This window comes from Monodelphis domestica, chromosome 5 (assembly GCF_027887165.1).
Source record: "Monodelphis domestica isolate mMonDom1 chromosome 5, mMonDom1.pri, whole genome shotgun sequence".
Classification (NCBI taxonomy): Eukaryota; Metazoa; Chordata; class Mammalia; order Didelphimorphia; family Didelphidae; genus Monodelphis; species Monodelphis domestica.
This window is the reverse complement of record NC_077231.1, coordinates 68,682,636-68,701,550: the sequence shown is the minus strand read 5'-3', so window position 1 is coordinate 68,701,550 and position 18,915 is coordinate 68,682,636. Positions and strand designations below refer to the sequence as shown.

Below are 18,915 nucleotides of genomic sequence, written 5' to 3'. Positions count from 1 at the left end.
TGTTGCTGCCACCCCTGCTCTAGTGGCTGCCACTGTGGTAGCGCTTTTTCATGTTATTTTAATCCTTGACATTATATAAGTAAAAAAAAAAACTTTTCTTGTGTGAAATTCATGGTTTTAAGATCAATTTTGCAAAGAATGACAAAAGGAACTGTTTCTGAGAAACCTGGAAAGACTTAAATGAACTCATAGAGTGAGAATAATTTATAGAAAGACAACAGTGACATTAACAACTTTGAGTTATGTAATGACCACTAAAATTCTAGATGATAATATCCAACTACTGATATAAGAATAATGGAATGAACTCACAGAAAACAACACTTTGGGATACAGTCAATATGAATATTTGTTTTACTTTATGCTAATTTTTATAAGGAATTTCCTTTAGTGAGGGTGAGAGGAAAAGGGAAGATAAAGATGAGATTGGTACAGTTTCAAAAACAGAAGGAAAAATGAGAAAAGAACAGAAGGAATTACTGATCAGGAGGACAGCTTTGAAAGTTACATCTTGGCTTATATCCTTCAAAACAAAAACTAGCTCTGCATAAGAGATGCAGTTTCATGACAGAGCCTTATTTTCTTTTTCTTCTATAGCACCTATAGAAATGTTCATTTTATTTGTCATTTACGAGGTTCAGAATAGCCCCCCCAAAAATATTGTTCCATCTTGGGAATCTCATTGGAATAATGGAAGTATATAAATATGTGTAAAGGTCAAAAGCCTTTCAGAATTAAAAAAAATAATTTTCTTATGAATGTTCCATCATTAAATAATCATTCAACAAGAACATTAAACTCCTATTATATATCAAGATGTATTTAATAATCAGGATAGGAAGACAAAAATGGGGAAATGCTTTAAAGGAGTTTTTACTTTTTATTAGGTAAGAATACATGGACATAACTAAAACTATACCCAAAATCAGAAGTAAATTTTCAGGGGTAGAGAAAGGGAGAACTAGCACTTGGAGGAGAAAATAGCTCATGTATGTCATAAAGAGAGAGGGTGGTTATTTTCTTGCCAATCCAGAACCTTTGTCTTCATTTTTTCTCTCTTAACAAGTGAGATATTTTATGGGCCAATGCTCATGCCAACCTGGTATTCTCAGAAAAGTCCCTTAAAATCAGGTAACCTGAATTCAAGGCACTTCTGAAACAGTTACGTGCTCAGTGACCATGGGCAAGTCACTTAGCCTCTAATAGCTTTAATTTTCTCATGTGTAAAATTGGGATAAAAACAGATGTATTCCAAGACATTTTCCACAAACGATGAATAGGGATTTAAAAAGAGAAACATTCACTAGAGTAGTGTAGTATAAAGGATTGGATTTTGGCGTAAATTTAGAAGGCAAAGATTTTTGGGCTGGCTCCTTAATAACAGTTATATGACTTCAGGTATTTCACTTAATGTTGTCTCAGTTTCCTTCTTAGTAAGATGAGCTCATAATACTTACACTAATGTACTTTAAGGAGTTTCTCTGAGGTAGAGATTATGTCTGCAAATATTACATATAGCATTATATGCATGTATAGTAATGTTAGTTATTATCTCATTATTTTCATCCTTTATCATCTTTATCTTCATTGTTAATTATTGCTTAGTGGTAATAAGAAAGATCGAAAGAACCCTGTGCACTCACAGAACAAAATATCAAGAATAATTTAGATAGGAGGCAAACACTATGAAATTTTTTCCTGTCTATATTTTAATATGTTGCAGAAGAGGGATTATTACCTTGTAGTTTTGTGATACAGTTTCAATGAGGAGTCTGTGTTCCCTATGCAAAAAGCAACATTTCAGAGCTGTTTAGAAGCAATCTCTTTATGGACCTTACCCACCTCATAGGGTACTTAAGATTAATTAGAAAATGTTTTTAAATAGCTTTGAGAACTCTGACTAATAAATACTGTCAAGCTAATTTATTATTTTTAATATAGATCACATCCCTCTGAATCAAAGATGTCACTTCTGAAGGGATTACTAATAAACTCCATTCAACACTGTTGATAAGTGCTATATCTTCTTGAATCCCAGTAATAATGCATAAATAAATTATTGGGCCTGAGCTCTTATCCTTAGGGCTTTGGGTATACAGAACAAATAATAAGAAATCCATTCATCTTCGAGGTGTAAAGCACATGAGTTGACTAATCGGGTTGTACTTTTTCAAAGTCAGAGTTCAGGTCTTTAAAATAACTTGAGAAAATCTCACATGTCTCTTCTGCCTCAGGCAGCTTCTGATGTTTCCATCAATGGATCTCTCAATGAACACTTTGAACTCTTAAATACTCAGCTCCCTTCAATGCGCCAAGTATTTAGATTTACTTTCTGAAGTCCACTGTGCCACCAACAAAGTAAAGTTCTCAAAGTATCCCTGAGATTTCACCTTGAAGGAGGCACAGAAAACTTGGTACAAAATTCTTTTTTCTTTTTAAATTCATTGTCTCAAATGAGTAAAATCCTTCTTTTTAGGTAGGGGCTGATCCTGGCCATTCAATGCTATTAAGTTTCAATGCCACTGTTTCAGACAAATGCAAAACTCAGGATCACCCTTAAGCAACTTGCCTCTTTCTAAAAGTGGATTTACTCATAGGTATACTTTAGAATTAGAGGGGAGCCAAGGATCAGAGACACCGAGCTGGAGGGAATGGCAAGACATCAGTAAGTCCAGAGGTTTCATTTTACTTTTAATTCATTTATAATGTCATTGTTTTTATGTCACCTCCATTTCCATACATATCCCAGCATTTAGATAACTCCCAGGTATTTATTTTTTGTTTATTTGTTTGGTTGTTGCAATAACACCTAGTAGTGTCCATGAAGAACTTTAAGCAGTTAGCTTTTTCTTTTGTTTTCTCATCACACTTGAGGTTATATTCCTAGAAATTCTTGTTTATTTGTTAGGCCTAATGGAAAATAATTTATCTTTAAAAAATTACTTAATGACATAAATCCAATTATTAAGGAATATAAATGAGCAAATGTTTTTTTTTCGACTGTGGATGTGGATTAGGATTTGCAAATTATTAAAGGATTTAATTTATTTATGGCAGACAACTTTATCAAAAGAAATCACAGTGCCTCTGTGCTTTAGTATATAAATCCTAGTGAGTACTCTGAGATTCATAGTGTCACTTGCCCAGGTTGACAGATCTAGTTCATGTCAGAGACTGTTTTTGAACTTAGATTTTTTGAGCTCCAAACCCAGGACTCTCTCACTTTTTAGATGAGGCATTTTAGGTGCTAGGAAGTATTTCCCTTACAACAATTATATGAAATTAAATGATATATCCGGTACCACCCAAGTGATAGGTGATAACTTTCACACTTACTTATAGACCTGTGATTCCTAGGATCAGCACCTCCCCCACACACACACAGAAGAAGCTGTGACTTTTACATAGCAGAAGAAATTAAGTGATAAATCTTTTTTTTTAAAATAAAACAGCTATCAATGGGACTCATAATGTGCTCTTCTTGATGATCCTCAGTGATGGCTAAATGTATTTTATCAGGAGCAGCTTAGTGGATTGAGAGCCAAGCCTAGAGACATAAGATCCTGATTCAATTTTGGTCTCAGGCTTCCTAGCTGTGTGTCCCTGGGCAAGTCACCTAACACCCATTAATAAGGGTTAATGCTCTTCTGCTCTTCTGCCTTGGAACCAATATAAAGTTTGGATTCTAAGACAGAAGGCAAAGGTTTAAAAAATGTATTTTATCATAGTCATTGTGCTTTGTACCCACATTTTTTAAAATACCTTTATAAAAGAATGGTCATAATTTAAGAAAATTGTTCAGTTTTAGAGTTAGCTTGAATTAAGCATATCAAAAATATGAAAGCAGGTGACAGGCACCAAGAAGACCCAAAGGTTTAACAACAACAACCAAAAAAACTCTAATTCATTTTTAAAAAGTTTTCTAGAAGCATTATGATAAGACAAGAAGCAATCCAGGTAGGAGGGCCTGAGTTTAAATCAGACCTTGTAACTTTATTCTCAGTGCTCTTGTCTTAGTCAGTTCCCTAATATACAAACTGAGTTGGACTCAGATTCTGAGGCAATTTTGAGTTCTCGGTATCTGAGCTGGGATCTGATGACATACAGCATGTTGTCAGGCTCTGTGCTAATCACTGGTGATAAGGACAAAACAACAATCCTAAACTAGCTACATTCTATTTGAAGATAAGAAAATGTGAAATATATAAAAATAAAATCATAGTCATTGAATCATTAGAGGGAGGACACCACCAGGAATTGTGAAGATCAAGAAGAGAGTTATGGGAAGAAATATTTTATTTAATCCTTGGAGGAATGTAAGGTTGGAGAAGGGAGTACTTTCAAAGTATAGGTGCAAAAGACCTATGCAAAAATATGATGGTTGGGAATGAATAAAATATGTGGAAAAGAGTTAACAGGCCAATTTTTCTAAAAGCAAAATATGAAAGTGGGGGATAATAATTCTGGGAATATAACCTAGAGTTTCATTTTATCCTAAAAGCAACTGAGAACCAGAGATGTATATATCTCCTGCAACTAATTTAATACTCTGAGATACTTTCCCAAGTTTTCCATTGACTTTAACACCTTGTTTCTGCTTTTCAAATCTTACCCTCATCATCCTCTGCTGTTTCAACAATTATGTTGATAATATCTTAATATTACAAATAATTTTAATAATTGTTCCCCCCAATTCCTTAAACTCTTCAACTTTTTGGACCTCTATTTCTGTATTATCTTAACATTTCCTGATGTTGTTATATCTGCTCATTGATTGCTATCATAAAGTGTTCTATCAACACTCCTTTTCTGAAAAAAAAAAATTCCCTTTTATTCATTTTGTAGTTTGTTTATTTATCCACTCTTGCATTAACTTCTAAGTTTATTATTCCTCTAAGGTCTTCCTCTCCTGTATTCTCTTCTTTTCTTTTAACAGCCTTAAAGACTTGGGGATGAGAATGAACATACCTTGATAGGACTGTGAACTGAGCCATTTTAGAGAGTAATTTGGGACTATCTCCAAAAGTTCCTGAAAAAAGGGTATCTCTTTTAACCAATGATTGCATTATTTGGACTATTAGAGCACCACCCCACCAAAGAAAAAGAGTAAAAGAATCTATATGTCCCAAGGAATATAGTATCACTATCTGGAGTGGCAAAGAACTTGAACCAATTGTGGAATGGTTGAAAAAAGAAATATGCTCTATCTGTCATATCATCTTATACTTCATTCTGTTCCACGTACTTTCTGAACCAGCTACATCTGCCATTTGTGACATAGGATATTCCATTCCCTAATTCCATGCTTTTTCAATGGCCACATTTTATGCCTAGAATGTTCTTCTTTCTCACCACCACTTTCTTGATTTGTCTCTTCTTCAGGTAAGGGAAAATTTCATAAAATGGCCAATTTCCCCTTCACTGACCCAAACTCTGTTCGATATTCTTTTTCTGCTATGTCCTAAATATGTGAATTAAGTTCCTCTCTCTTCTTACCCAATTCTTCATCAGTACATTCCTTTATTCTACCCTTTCCTTTATTAATTCACACAGAACAGTACTAACCATCAATTAAGCCCTGAGTTTATAAATTAAAAATGTATTTCTAAAGAGCCTATCTCCCAGACATTGTTCAAGAGACTGGAAGTAAAATTATAAACAAACCCTATCTACTTAAAGGAGTTTACTTTGTACTGTAAATATCATATATATATGCAAATACATATTTATGTGTGTATACATATATAAAACATTAACATAAAATAAATTAAAATCCATATAAATATAGAGAAGATAGCAAAGGAAGATTCATGGGATTCAAGAAAAGCTTCACATAGAAGATGATTCTTTTTGTATTCATTTTTTTTAGGAGATGATTCTTGAACTACATATTGAGAAGAATTCTATAAAGTTGCAGTAAGAGGGAGCCAGTTTCAGGCAGACTACAGAGATAGGAAATGTGATGTCAAATGGAGGGGGAAAAAGAGTAAATATTATTTTTTCTGAATTGCAGAATACAGAATAAGTAGTCCTATCAACTGAGTCTAAAATATATATTTGGGGTAGATTGAGTAGAGTTTTAATGAATAACAAAATGAATTTATATTTAATCTCAGAAGCAATAGGAAGCTCATGGTAGAAGTCTGGGCTGGACATAGAAATCTCTAATTTACCTCCTTAGAGATGATGTTAAATCCATGGAAACTTAAATATTAAAAAAAAAAAGATGAAAGTATAGACAGGGGAAAAGCCTAAGGCAGAAGCTTAAAGAAGAACCAAAGTTACCTGATATGAGATGATTAATGAGCCAATAAAGGAGGATCAGGAAGGGTCACAAAAATAGGAAGCAAATCATAACAGAGCTATAGAATAAAACAAACAAAATCTAAGAGGAGAGTGTGATCACAGTACCAAATTTAACAAATAGTTCATGAAGGATGAGGACTAAGAAAAGATCATTATAATTGTTAACTAAGAGATCCTTGGCAACTTTTGAATGGAGTACTTTCAAGTGAAATAGTGAGTTCAGAAGTCAGATTCAAAAGGCTTGAGAAGTGAAACAAGAGGAAATAATGAGAAAGTAAGTAATTATAAGCTCCTAATTTTAGGGGATGGTAGGATGAGTAAGTGATTTTTGATTGTTTTGTTGAGATATATTTGAAGTTATTGGTAATCCATGAATAGAGAGAGAAATTGTAGACTCAAGAGAGATGGGATAGTTGAATATCTGATTGTTTGGAGAAGGGAAGGGATGAGCTCAAGGTTTCATATAGAGCAATTAGTCCTAGCAAGGAAAAGAGTTATATCTCAGTAACTGGAAAGGAGAATAAGATGATTTTAATGGATTTGAAGATGAAAACAATGGCTCAAATAGAACTCATAATGAATGATATGAATGTCAGTAAAATAATAGACAAAAAGCTCAACTGTTCAATTAAGAGAAAAGGGGGGGGGGAAATGATATATTGGAATTTGGAGGAAGAAAGAGGTTAGAATAGCTTGTATGGCAGATGAGAGAGGAAATGAATTTAGGAAAAACAAAAAGCACTACTTTGTGACAAAGTGGACCTAGTTGAATTTGGAAAAGTTGAATATGTAATGTTACTGGTCAGTATTACTAGATGTGAGCTGCGCTCAAGAATTGTCTCCTTTGGATTTAGTCACTTTTGTTTTGACCGCAGATTCTGACAGTGATACATGCTAGAAGTCACTGTTCTGTGGTCTATTCAGTATAAAATGCCTAAGGATAGTTCCTTCCTTCTCCCCTAGATGTGTCCTTGTATCAAAGCCTTCAATCTTGGCCTCAGGTGAAGCACTAGGTACAACTATTAGTACCAAAACGTACTCGCTACTTCAGTCTGAATTTTGTCCCTGGAGTTTTCTCCAAATTTAGATACTTTGCCTTTATTCTTTCTTTGGGTAGCCCCCTAGCTACTCAAGGTCTGAACCATCATATTAAAGTTCTAATTCAGCTTAAATTATTTTCATTGAGACAATGAACAAACATTAATTATGTGCCTGCTATGTGCCATGCACTGTGCTAAGCATTGGAGATACAAAGGTAAAAGACATCCCCTGATCTGAAAGAACTCATGGGCTAATGGGGTGTAGGTGGGGAGACAAATCTTCAAAAATCTATACACAGGATAAATTAAAGCTAATCAACAGACAGAAGTTAGTAGTATTTAGAAGGATGGTCAAAAGCTTCCTGTCGATGTTGGGAATTTAAATTGGTCTTGAAGGGAATTAGGAAAGTCAGCAGGTGAAATGATGACAAAGAATATTCCAAGAATGGGGGACAGTCTGTGAAAATGCCTAGAACTTGGAGTTGAATGTATTGTATGAAGAATAGCAAAGAAATTTATGCCACAAAATCAAAGGCCTTGGCAGAGTGAAAGGCCACTTCTTTGTGTGAGATGGAGATACATTAGAAGGTGATGTAAGATGAAGAAAAGGAGGAGAAAATGAAGTTTTAGAAAATGGTGTCAATTCATCAGTAAAACATGAGGAAGGAAGTAAAACAGAAAAAGGAAGAAGGGGGAGCCATATGAGGTATAAGAATGAATGAAAAAGTCTGAAAGACCTATTTTGGTGAATGAAAGGGTGAAATTATTCAGGATGTGTCAAATTATTACCTTTTAGCAGTGAAAGCCCAGTTGATGTTAAATAACAAATCTGTTATGGAACAAGATAGGATGATTATGTGATTTGCTCTACCTGTATCAGCAACTTGTATAGAAGTAAAAGCAGTGAATTATGTTAGTGACCCAAGGCTGAGATTTAGCTAGGCAATTCAGTCTCCTAGAGTGGCCCAACTCATTTTCTTTCATGGTAGACAGCTTGGAAGTTCCTGGTTTGAGATTATAGCCCCAGAGATGACTCATTTTAGATTATTTTCCTATGGTTTAGTTTCATTTCAATATCATCTACCTGGGGAATGTAAACTTAAGAGCAAATTTTGCTTCAGCCCTTGTCTATTTTTACCATTCTGTATATATTGGAAGGTTTCAATTTTTCTCCCCTTTAGGTCTATTGCTTAATATATTTTTTTTTATTGTTGATAGTTACTATTCCCAAGGGGAGCTATTTTTGGTTAAAAGCTGTCTTGTTGACACTTTAGCCCAAAGTCTAGTCCACTTTTATTTTCATAAAATTTCACTGTCATCTCTAGTCAATATGCAGATTTATCAGCACTGATTTCAACAAACATTTATTAAGCAGCTATTATGTGCCAGATACTGAGCTGGTTAAGATATAAAGACAAAAGTAAAATAGTCCATACCCTCAGGGAGTTTATATTCTACTGGGAAGGGGGTGGACACACACACACACACAGAGTAATTTCTAAGACATGATAAGAATTAACAGTTGCCTGGTTGGGGAGAGGAGCAGGAATCAGGCTTTTTCTATCCATGAATGAACAATCAATAAACATTTATTAAGTACCTTCTATATGCTAGCTATCATTTATATCCACCTATCCACCCGCTTACATATATATGTATATATGGATTTACAGTGTGTATACTTTTGTATATTTATATAGAGAGACATATGCACACTTCTATATCATACTAAAATTATACATATATATATGTGTGTTATATACCCAGTTAGCATATTTATGAATGTTTGTTTATATTAATATATACTCTTTTGACATATAATTTATACTAATAGTTTTTATTACTAGTAGTATGTACTATAGTAACACATTATATTGTATATTATACATATAAAATAATTAGTAATATATACTAAAGTAATACATATTATATATGAAATGGAGGCAGCTAGGTGGTTCAGTGGATAAATTGCTAGACCTAGAGTTAAGAAGATATAAATTATAATCTGGATTCAGATGTTAGCTGTATATCTCTGTTTGCCTTAATCACCCAGAGAAGGAAATGGAAAACCATTCCAATATCATTGCCAGGAAAATCCCACTAAAAAAGTGTCAAGAATCAGACATGGATGAACAACTGAAAAACTAATATGAAATTCCTGGGGAGAAAGAGATTGAGAGAATGTTAACTTCTCTATATCTTTAGACAGTCCCATTTTGGTTTTTTTAAGTCCTCTCCTTAAGTAATGCCAGCAGCCAACCTTCTCTTGAAATAATCTCAGTGTAGTCCCTACTCCTACTTCATGCTAATTTCTTGATAAAGATATTGTATTTTTTAAATTTTCCTAGGTTCTGAATTGGTTTTAGAAGTTATATACTTCTTTTAAAGATCACATACTTCTCTCGAGTATTAAAGTTTATGTTTTTAATATTCTCTATTAATAATGTGAATCATGGAAACTGCAGTCCAGTTGGTAATTCAAATAGAAGAATATGCATTGTATATAAAAGCACTATATAACATTAACAATGATATCTTTCATAAAATGAATGGCATAAGTTATATTAGGAATAAGTTTAGGATAAGTGGAATAAGGGCACCAGCTAGAAAATATATTATATGAAAGCAAATAGGCTGGTCCAATAGTAAAACTGAGAAATTACAAATGGACCACCCAGATGTTACTCTAGTTACCATGAAATCTTGTTAAAAGACTTTGCAAAGCAATAAGCTCTTTAGTGATACACTGGCTCTGGGAAGTCAGGAGTTGCTTTGTTTTGAATTTGGAACTTAAGTGCAAAAAGCTTAGAACCCTAGTGTGTAATTTTTTTTTGATGGAAGAAAATTGGATAGAAAAGGTAGAATGACCTAGTTCCTTCTACTTCTTTCTGCATGTATAATCATAAATGTAAACCTAGTAGATATTTAATATATATTCATTTATATAGATACTCCATGGAGGATTCATGATGTGGCACAGAAAAAAAAGCATTGCCCAAGGAACAGATAACCCAGACTAGTTGTGCTCAATAGTCTTGGAATATCCAAATTGATGGGGTCCCAAAGGACTTAAATATTGAGGCTATTATCACTTTATTTCCCTTGGTTTTCTTTTTACATCAAATGGGATCATTTTAGTATGCTGCTATACCATCCAAAGCATTCCCCTCCTTTAAATCCCCAGTTTTTCTTAGTGTCTGTTTTCATCCTGTTCACCATGCAGTCCCAAACTAGCCCATACTTCTATTTTATAGCTTGCCCTCTTTATATTGCCCAGGGCATCTCTTTCCTTTTCCTCTACTTCTATCTTTAGCTTTTAGAATAGTTTTCCCATAGGCATTCTTCCTCCTTCTTCAACAAATATATATAAAATGATGCCTCTCTTTTAAAATGTTCCAAGGCTAAATAAAATATTCCAGATACAGACTCACAATAAAAAGAATAACTTAGCCTGAAAAAATATCCTACAGGGTTAAAAAATAGGCTTTCCATTGAATAACTTCTTTCTAATATTTCTATTGAAAAAACCAGAGTGAGACAGAAACTTTGAAATGTAAAAACACAATCCAGGGGAACCCAGATATGAATTTGCTTGAGTAATTGAAGACTGCCACGTGATAATGTTGTGCTAACAAAGAGGAGAAAGCAATAAGAACAGTGAATCATCTATTTTGTACTTTTAAGACTAAAAGGGTATTGAGGGAATTAAGAAAAAACAGGATTTGGAATGAGTGACTTGGTTCTATTCTAAGGGTCATATGAGGGGGGAAAAGAAGGAAGGATAAAAGGAGAAATACATTAGTATAGAAAGAAGGAAGAAAAAAGTTAGATCTTGATATTTCTTATAATTGTCATATATGTGAAGAATATACAAATCTGGAGGAATGAAATGAAAAGATATCAGATGAACTTAAGTCTTATGCATATGAGTGTTAAATACACATAGAGGTTAATGTAGAAATAAATTAGAAATCAATAAGGAAATGAAGGAGAATGGGAATTGGTTTAAAAGATAGAATAATACTGTGAAGACAATACATACAAGCAAGACAAGCTTTCTAATGTTTTATAAGTAATGAAAAAGAAAGGAAATGAGAGGAGAAGGAAAGGATGAAGAGAGGAGAGGAGTGAAATCTGAGAGGGGTATCTTAGATTGCCTTTTGATTGGGAATTGATTGTATAAATTATGTTATATGCATGGAATAAAATATTATTATGTTACAAGATATGATAAAAAAGATTTTAGATTATCTTAAATTGTATGACTTGATACAGAAGGGAATGGGAGTAATCAGGAGAACAATTTGTATAAAAAGTTGTTTTAATAAAAACTTTGATCAAGACAATGATCAATCATGTCCCTGGGCAGAAGGTGGCTATCATAAAGGATATTTCCCACTTCTCACATAATTTCCCTGCTTCCAAGAGAGGGTTGAGAGAGAGAAACTTTAGAATGGACTCTTTATGGTTTTCTCATGCTTGACTATGTTTTTTGTTACATTTTTGTTTTATTTCATTTGCTTTGCCTTTTTTGCTACTTTAAATTTAATTTTTAATTTAAATTTTAAATTTTTTAAATTTATTTTTCTTTTAAAATTTTTAATGGTGAGTGAAGATGGCATCAGTGATTGATCAATAGCAAAAAACAACTATAAAACAAAGAACACATTAAGACTTTTTTAATATTGCATAGAAAAGAGTAGAAGGAAATTCAGAAGGAAGCACAATCAAGCAGGATAGTTTTGAAAGCAACTCATGAAACATATTATATAATTTGGATAAATCATTTCATATGAAATTATTTAGTTTCATACAAAATCTTTTTTTCCTGTTCTGTCCCGCCTATAAAAGTTCCCTCTCTCTTTTTTGTTCTTGTTTTTAAGGGAAAAAAATGAACGGAAAGAAAATCATCCATGATTGAAGGAAGGATTAATTTGTATGCCTTGTCCTGTTGCTGCCAATTTTTCCTTATTAATATCCCAATATAATCAATTACTGGGACTGTTTCAATGCTGACATTATAGCAAATTTTTAAATGAAATAATGTTAGTACTATGCAAAGTAATATCCACATTCATCAGTATTTTTCATATTTTCAAATATTGTTTAACATGAAGACTATAGTCTTTTCCAAAGTTGTTAAACATTACACTTTGTACACATGGTCATGTGATCATTATTAACTGGTAATATAGAAAATTAAATAAGTCCAGAAAAGGCATGTTAAAATTCACTTGGTTAGGTCATTCACAGTTATCTTCATACATTACATTTGTTACTGTATACAACCTTGTTCTATTCACTTCACTTCGCATCACCTCATATAAGTCTTCCAAGGTGTTTTTTTTTTTTAATTGTCTTGTTTGTCATTTCTTATGGCACACAGAGACTCCTTTTGGTACCTCCCACCTATGCAGGGTTCTTTTTTTATCTACTCTCTTAGAATTGATATTAATTATTGGTTCCAAGACAAAAAAGCAGTAAAGGCTGGGTAATTGAATTTAAATTACTTGCTCAGATCACACAGCTAAGAAGTAACTGAATTAAATTTGTGCCCAGTACCTCTCATCTCCAGAACTGGATCTCTATCCATTGAGACACCTAGCTACTGCTTCAAGTACACTTTGCAGAAAATAACTCCACCAGGACACTCTCAGGAATAACAGGAGATAGTTTTCCAAACAGTGCTTCAAAAGTTCCCATAATCTGTTAACCTTCCTTTTATTTTTTGTTTTATTGTCTAGATAGAGGAAATTTTATTTCCTAAAAAATTCTCATTTTATCCAAGCCATCAGTGCTTCTTTCAACACTTTCTCTGATCCTTATTTTGCCTTTGTATCCCCAGTATATACAAGGTTATCCCAAGTTTAGTAAGTATTTTATAGATATTTGTTGATTGTCTTATCAATCAATCATATATGAATCCCTTTTTCTGATTCTTAGTAAGATATGGAAGCTTGAAAGGCCCAAAATAAAAGTCTATGAAGAATAGTGTATTTTGTCAAAATCTGAAATTTCATCTTGTGTTTGTAGCAGTTTTTAACTTTATGTGTCATGAGAAAGTTAGCAATCATGAATTTGGAGGCTTTTTTCAAGAAGCATCACTAGAATTATAATTTTATTTCAATTTTCAGGAAAAATTAAAAAACAGATTTATAAGAGGAAATGGACAAGGAATTGGTAATCATGAATGGGTTGTAATCTATACCCCTGGAAGGATGAAATATATAAGTGACATATCTTCAGTGCAATACATTTAATATAGTATATTCATATAATTTTATTATGTTTGCTTTATAAATGAGTATTCTCTTGACTCGATTTAAATAAATATGAACTTGAATAAATTCACCACTATTATATTATATACTTTCTATGTGCAGAACAGGGGAAGAGATAAAAGATTTCCAATAATACCAATTACTGACACTGTTTACTCCAAGGTAAATTTATATTTATTTTTACATGAAGTGTATGTATTTGTACATGTAAATATATATGTACAAACATATAAACATAGTTATATCTACATTTATGCCCATATAAATATAAACCCGTATATGAACAGCATATATATATATATACAGTATATATATACAGATATTTATACATATATATACACACACAGAGTGAGTGAATGGGGGTGGAACTGGCAAGAACTGATAATAAACCCTTGTTAATTAAATACTTGATTAAATAAGGTATTTCCCCTGACCTCATGGAACTTACAGTCTAATGAGCAACATAACAGCCAGGTAAATAATTATAATACAAAATATATCTTAGTAGGCACAGAGAAAAATACAAATTGGTCTTTGGGATTCCAGGAAAAAGTTGATTCAATAATATTTTTAGACTTTCATTTCAATTGCATCTTGTAGTTTCTCTATTTTAATTTCCCCCTGTCAGCTGTCATTTCAACTCTTTGGGGAAAAAAAAAATTTTTACAAGTGCATATTATCTCTTCTTCCCACTGCCTCCCCCTACCATAGAATGATTTTTTAAAAATTCTTAAAATAAGTATGCTTATTCTAGCAAAACAAGTTCTTATATTGGCCATATTTTTTTAAATATATATTTTATTCTCCCTTTCAAATCCATCTCTACTCTGGCACTTGGTGGCTTGTCTGATTTGTCTCTAGTCTTCTGGGCTCACCGTTGATCCTTATATTAATCCGAGTTCCAAAGTCTCTAAAAGATTTTAACTTTTTAAACTGCCCCTAAATTGCCCATGAACAAAGGGCCTTTTCAGGTGGCTGGCCCTTGCTACTTTGGGGACATTGTACAAGGGATTTAATCTCGCCGGCTCCCAGTTCCTTCAAGTGAGGAAGCGAGAGTGTGGGAATAGATGGCCTCTGAGGTCCTTCTATGACCCTAAGGTGAGATAAAGAGTTCAGGATCAGTATCAAAGAAATTCCAACGGATGGGGACATTAAAACCCCCCAAATATGACATGAGGAGGAGGCGGGGCTGGGGATGGAGGGGCCGGAACCTTAAGACCCTGACTAGAAATCTCTGACACCAAACTCGGGCTGAACTGCAGCAAGTGCTGTGCTACCTCCTGTTTGCTTAAAACTTTGAGTGTTTCTCTGGGACGCAATAGAAATGTATAGCCTGCTAGTATGGGTGCTGGCCTGGAGCTTGAAAGAAAGCAATAGTGAAAATGAATTTCAATGCTGGCCGACACTTTTAAAACTAGATTTAGCTGCAGTCACATTAACTTAGATAATGGGAGAATTTTTCTTCATTGAAAATGCTCTCTGTCGCTTAAGAGGAACTCACTGAGGCAGCCTGCCATCTAGCTTTTTCACAGCAAAACTGGCTTGCAGACTGCAGATGAGAGCGTCTGGAGCAGAGACAATTTTAACTTAGCCATTCCTAATTTATCTCCAGCTTTTCCAATTCATCTTCACTGCTCTATGCACGTTGGAACACCAGATTGTCCTCCCCTGGGAACAGAATGCGACCGGGGATCTAGAGATCTGTCACACTGCGAGAAATAGCCAAACTGTGCTGATTTTCTTCTGGAGAACTGAGCACAGGGAATGAAACTCTCCATCCAGTCCTAGCCTTGCGGGCAATAGATCAGAGGATACTGCCAGTTTGCTAATGGATTATTGTTGACGGGCAGGTTCTTTCTGAAAGGTACGTGGTGATTATCTCCATTCATTACCCAGTCTATTTATCAGGTAATGATCTAATGAACTAGTCATCCAAACATATTAGGGGAAAAATTGTTAAGCAATCAGTATGAACTGAATGCTAGTACTTGACTGCTGCATGCTTATAGGTGAAATACTCCGTTCCCTTTCCTGAAAGATAGGAGCATCCAGGCAGGGAATGCACTGTCAGCAAATCAAAATAATAATAATAAAAAATAACGATGGGGAGGTAGACCAAAAGAGTGCAACAGCAGATCTCATTATCATAAGTTAATATTGACTCTCCTGGGAATTTTCCTTGTGTAACAACAATCCAGATTGAAGAGCAAAACACACTTTGGAAACTCACTCAGCCATATGTACTGTGGCTATTTCCAGCAGGATTGTGCAAACAGGAGAGCTTTCCCACCCCTCCCCAAATGTTAACTTTCTCCTAGCCTGGGAATATTAGTCAAAGAGTTCTTGGGTTGATTGTTCTTTGGTTTGATCCCTGGGAGAAGGGCTGAGATATCAGATCTCCAGTGTGAGTTATTCAGGCTTCTTTGAAACGCCCAGGGGTTATGTTGTTTGTGGATGTGTATTGAAGATTGGAATTCCACTTAAATCATTGGGGCAGATCTTTGTCCTCTGGGCAGGAGGGATGATTGTTACCATAATCTGATTTAATTCTAGGGAGCAAAATGAAAGCTATACAACATCCTAGAGAAACTCCTTCCTCTCCATGCCAGTTTACCAGTGCCAATGTCTGTAATTTTAAAAAAAATCAATGAACTCTATAGGATATGAATATTTGAAACTAGCCCCTAAACGCAAGAGCCAATCGAGATGGAGAAATCCTGACCCTGTATTGAAAATGAACATATCAGGCAGTGATATGCTAAACAGAACAGCATGAGTTTTGTGAGTTCTAGGAGGAGGAGATGGGATGAACTGGATTTATATGTTCAAGACATGAATAAAAGAGTTTTGCAATCATAGAGATGGGTGACAATTAGAGGAAAAGTGAGATCAAGTTCTCCCTTTATCTAATCAGTTAAAAAAGAAAACATGAATCTGTTTGTTTTGTTTTAAATATGTTCATGGAGCTTTGAGCTTTTAAAAACCTAAATGTTTTTGTTTGTTTATGGTAACCTCCACCCCTAATGGTTTAAATGCAATCTGATGTGTTGTCCATATTGTCCAAATCTTGGTGGAACTTGAAGGTGTCGTATAATTCTTAAGAGCTAGACTTGGACTAGAGGAGAGCACACCTGATTAGACATTTGCACCAGAGAACAATGTACCTAAAGCCAACAGTAGGTTAATCATAGAATTGGAAAGAGGAAGCAGGCACAGAGTTCCACAAGAGCACTTGTTAAATGTGTTCTAATTTCTTTGGAGCATTTGGGAGATGATTAGAATAAAAGTGAGGGAGAGTACGAATGGAGTCACCCAAGTAGCAACTTTAAGTGCATTCCCTCCTTTGCCTCAGAGGGATTGTAAAAAAGAAAAGATGGAAGAGGGAGGGTGAATCTAGCCCCTGAAGAATACTTTTATAGGCTGCTTTTTCCCCCCATGAACCTTTGGAGGACTGAAGAAAGTGGGGATTTAATTAAGGTTTCCCTACAGGCACCTACATTTGGCAGGCTTTTTTTCCTTTCTTAGTAGAACTTCTCTCCTGCCTTCCCTTTTAAAAATTAATATACTTGCCTCCATGTCTGGTTTTTCCCTTCTAATTTCTTCCAACACTAATTGAAATGTACAGAAAAAGCTTCCTAAAAGGACTGATACTCCTAGTTATATCAAAGTTATGTAATTAGAAACAGAGACATAGATTTGGGGATGGAAGGGATTTGATCAGTCAACTGGTCCAACCTTTTCATTTTACAGATGAGAAATGAGATTCTACAAAGGCTAAGTGAAAAGATATGAAGTGATCTAAGTTATATGTAACAGAGGCAGAATTCGAACCTGATAATGCCCTGATTATAAATGTAGACTTTCTATTATACCACATTGCTGCCTCTATTTCAATGACATGTATATAACAAGAGATCAAGACACTTTGTATACTTTTTAAAACTCTTCTTTTAATATTTCTGTATGGGGTTTACAGAAAGATAGTCCTGCAACAAGCCATCATCCTACGATTATGTTCATATTTAGGGTGCTCCAAAAGTCTGAGGCCAAGCTTTAATGAGCTTAAATTGCTTTGACTTTTGTTAAATTCTGTCTTGTTGTTGCTTTCTAGGTGTCATGGAGTCACAGCATGCCACAACCACAACAATGATAATAAATTAAAAACAGTAGTCATAATATCAGCTTCATTGCATGGTTTCTGCAAAGTTCTATACACATACCATAATGAGGGAGTGAGTTGTTCTTTTTATCATCAATAGGAAACTGAAACTGAAAACAGGTTACGTGACTTGCCAAATCACACAGATGATAAGTATATTGATCAGAATTTTAACCTAATTCTATTCAGTACTATATCTAGTGCACTATCTGGAGTAGCAGGTAGTTGGTTATTGAGCAGGAATACCCATGTTCAAATCTTGCATCTAGAATATACCAGCTGAATGACTTTGGCATGTGTATTATCCTCTTAGTGCTCCAAGTAACCTTCTAAGATGATAAACTGCAGAGAAAGTAGTTTCCTCAACTGAAGTCCCCTATACCAAGGAACCACACAGGTCCTGCTCTTATCCTTGTATTAGTGTTCTTAATTTGCTGAAAACTATCTAAATCCTACACTGTGAACAAACTGGGTACAGGGCATGGGGAGAAAGAAATCAGGATTTCAACAGATAGGGTTTTGTGCCCCTTCTCTGTAAGAGAACACCAACCAATAATGCATCATAATGCATGTTTGGATGGGGGCAAGACCTCACAGGTTCTTAGCTGTCTATCTCTGAATGTGCAGTCTGCAAGTAAGAAGAACAGAACAAGTATGAAAATCTGGAGGGGAACCTTCAGTTGTCACATAGCAATAAAGATTTTTTTTTTCACTGCAACCTCATAATAACCTTCTCCACTTCCAAACCACCAGCGTCTTCCTTATCCCCACAGGGATGACTTGCTCTTTCCCCATTCTTTCATTAGGATATTTTTTAAAAATTGCCTCTCCTTCCAGGTCATTGGATAATTATTCTCCTTTACCTCAACTCAGCTTTTAAAAACTGTGTTGCTTTACTTTATGGAGAAGCTCATGGCAAAAATTATAAAAAAATAAAAATAAAATATAAATGTATGACTATAATTTCATTTTTATTAGTTGTTATTAACTATTTAATATTTAATGAGGGCTCACAATCTCTTTGATATTTCAAAGCAAATTGAATTGGGGTATGGGGAAGATACAGAAGCAGGATGAAATCTGATCATATTCACTAGTAAATCTGCCAGTTTATTAATATTTCAAGAGC

At 34.3% G+C, this 18,915-nt stretch overlaps 1 protein-coding gene across 8 annotated transcripts in view; it reads left to right on the top strand.

Annotated features, from left to right (window-relative positions):
- Positions 1-15,155: 15,155 nt before the first annotated feature.
- Positions 15,156-18,915, top strand: part of MGAT4C (MGAT4 family member C) — a 1,236,972-nt gene continuing 1,233,212 nt past the window's right edge. For 3 of the 8 annotated variants that reach the window (XM_007503120.3, XM_056798594.1, XM_056798599.1), the window contains exon 1: positions 15,208-15,491. The gene's annotated coding sequence lies outside the window, so the exon portion shown is untranslated. Of the gene's footprint in view, positions 15,492-18,915 lie in introns of all 8 variants that reach the window. The other 5 variants (XM_056798593.1, XM_056798597.1, XM_056798595.1 and 2 more) reach the window with 4 other exon arrangements.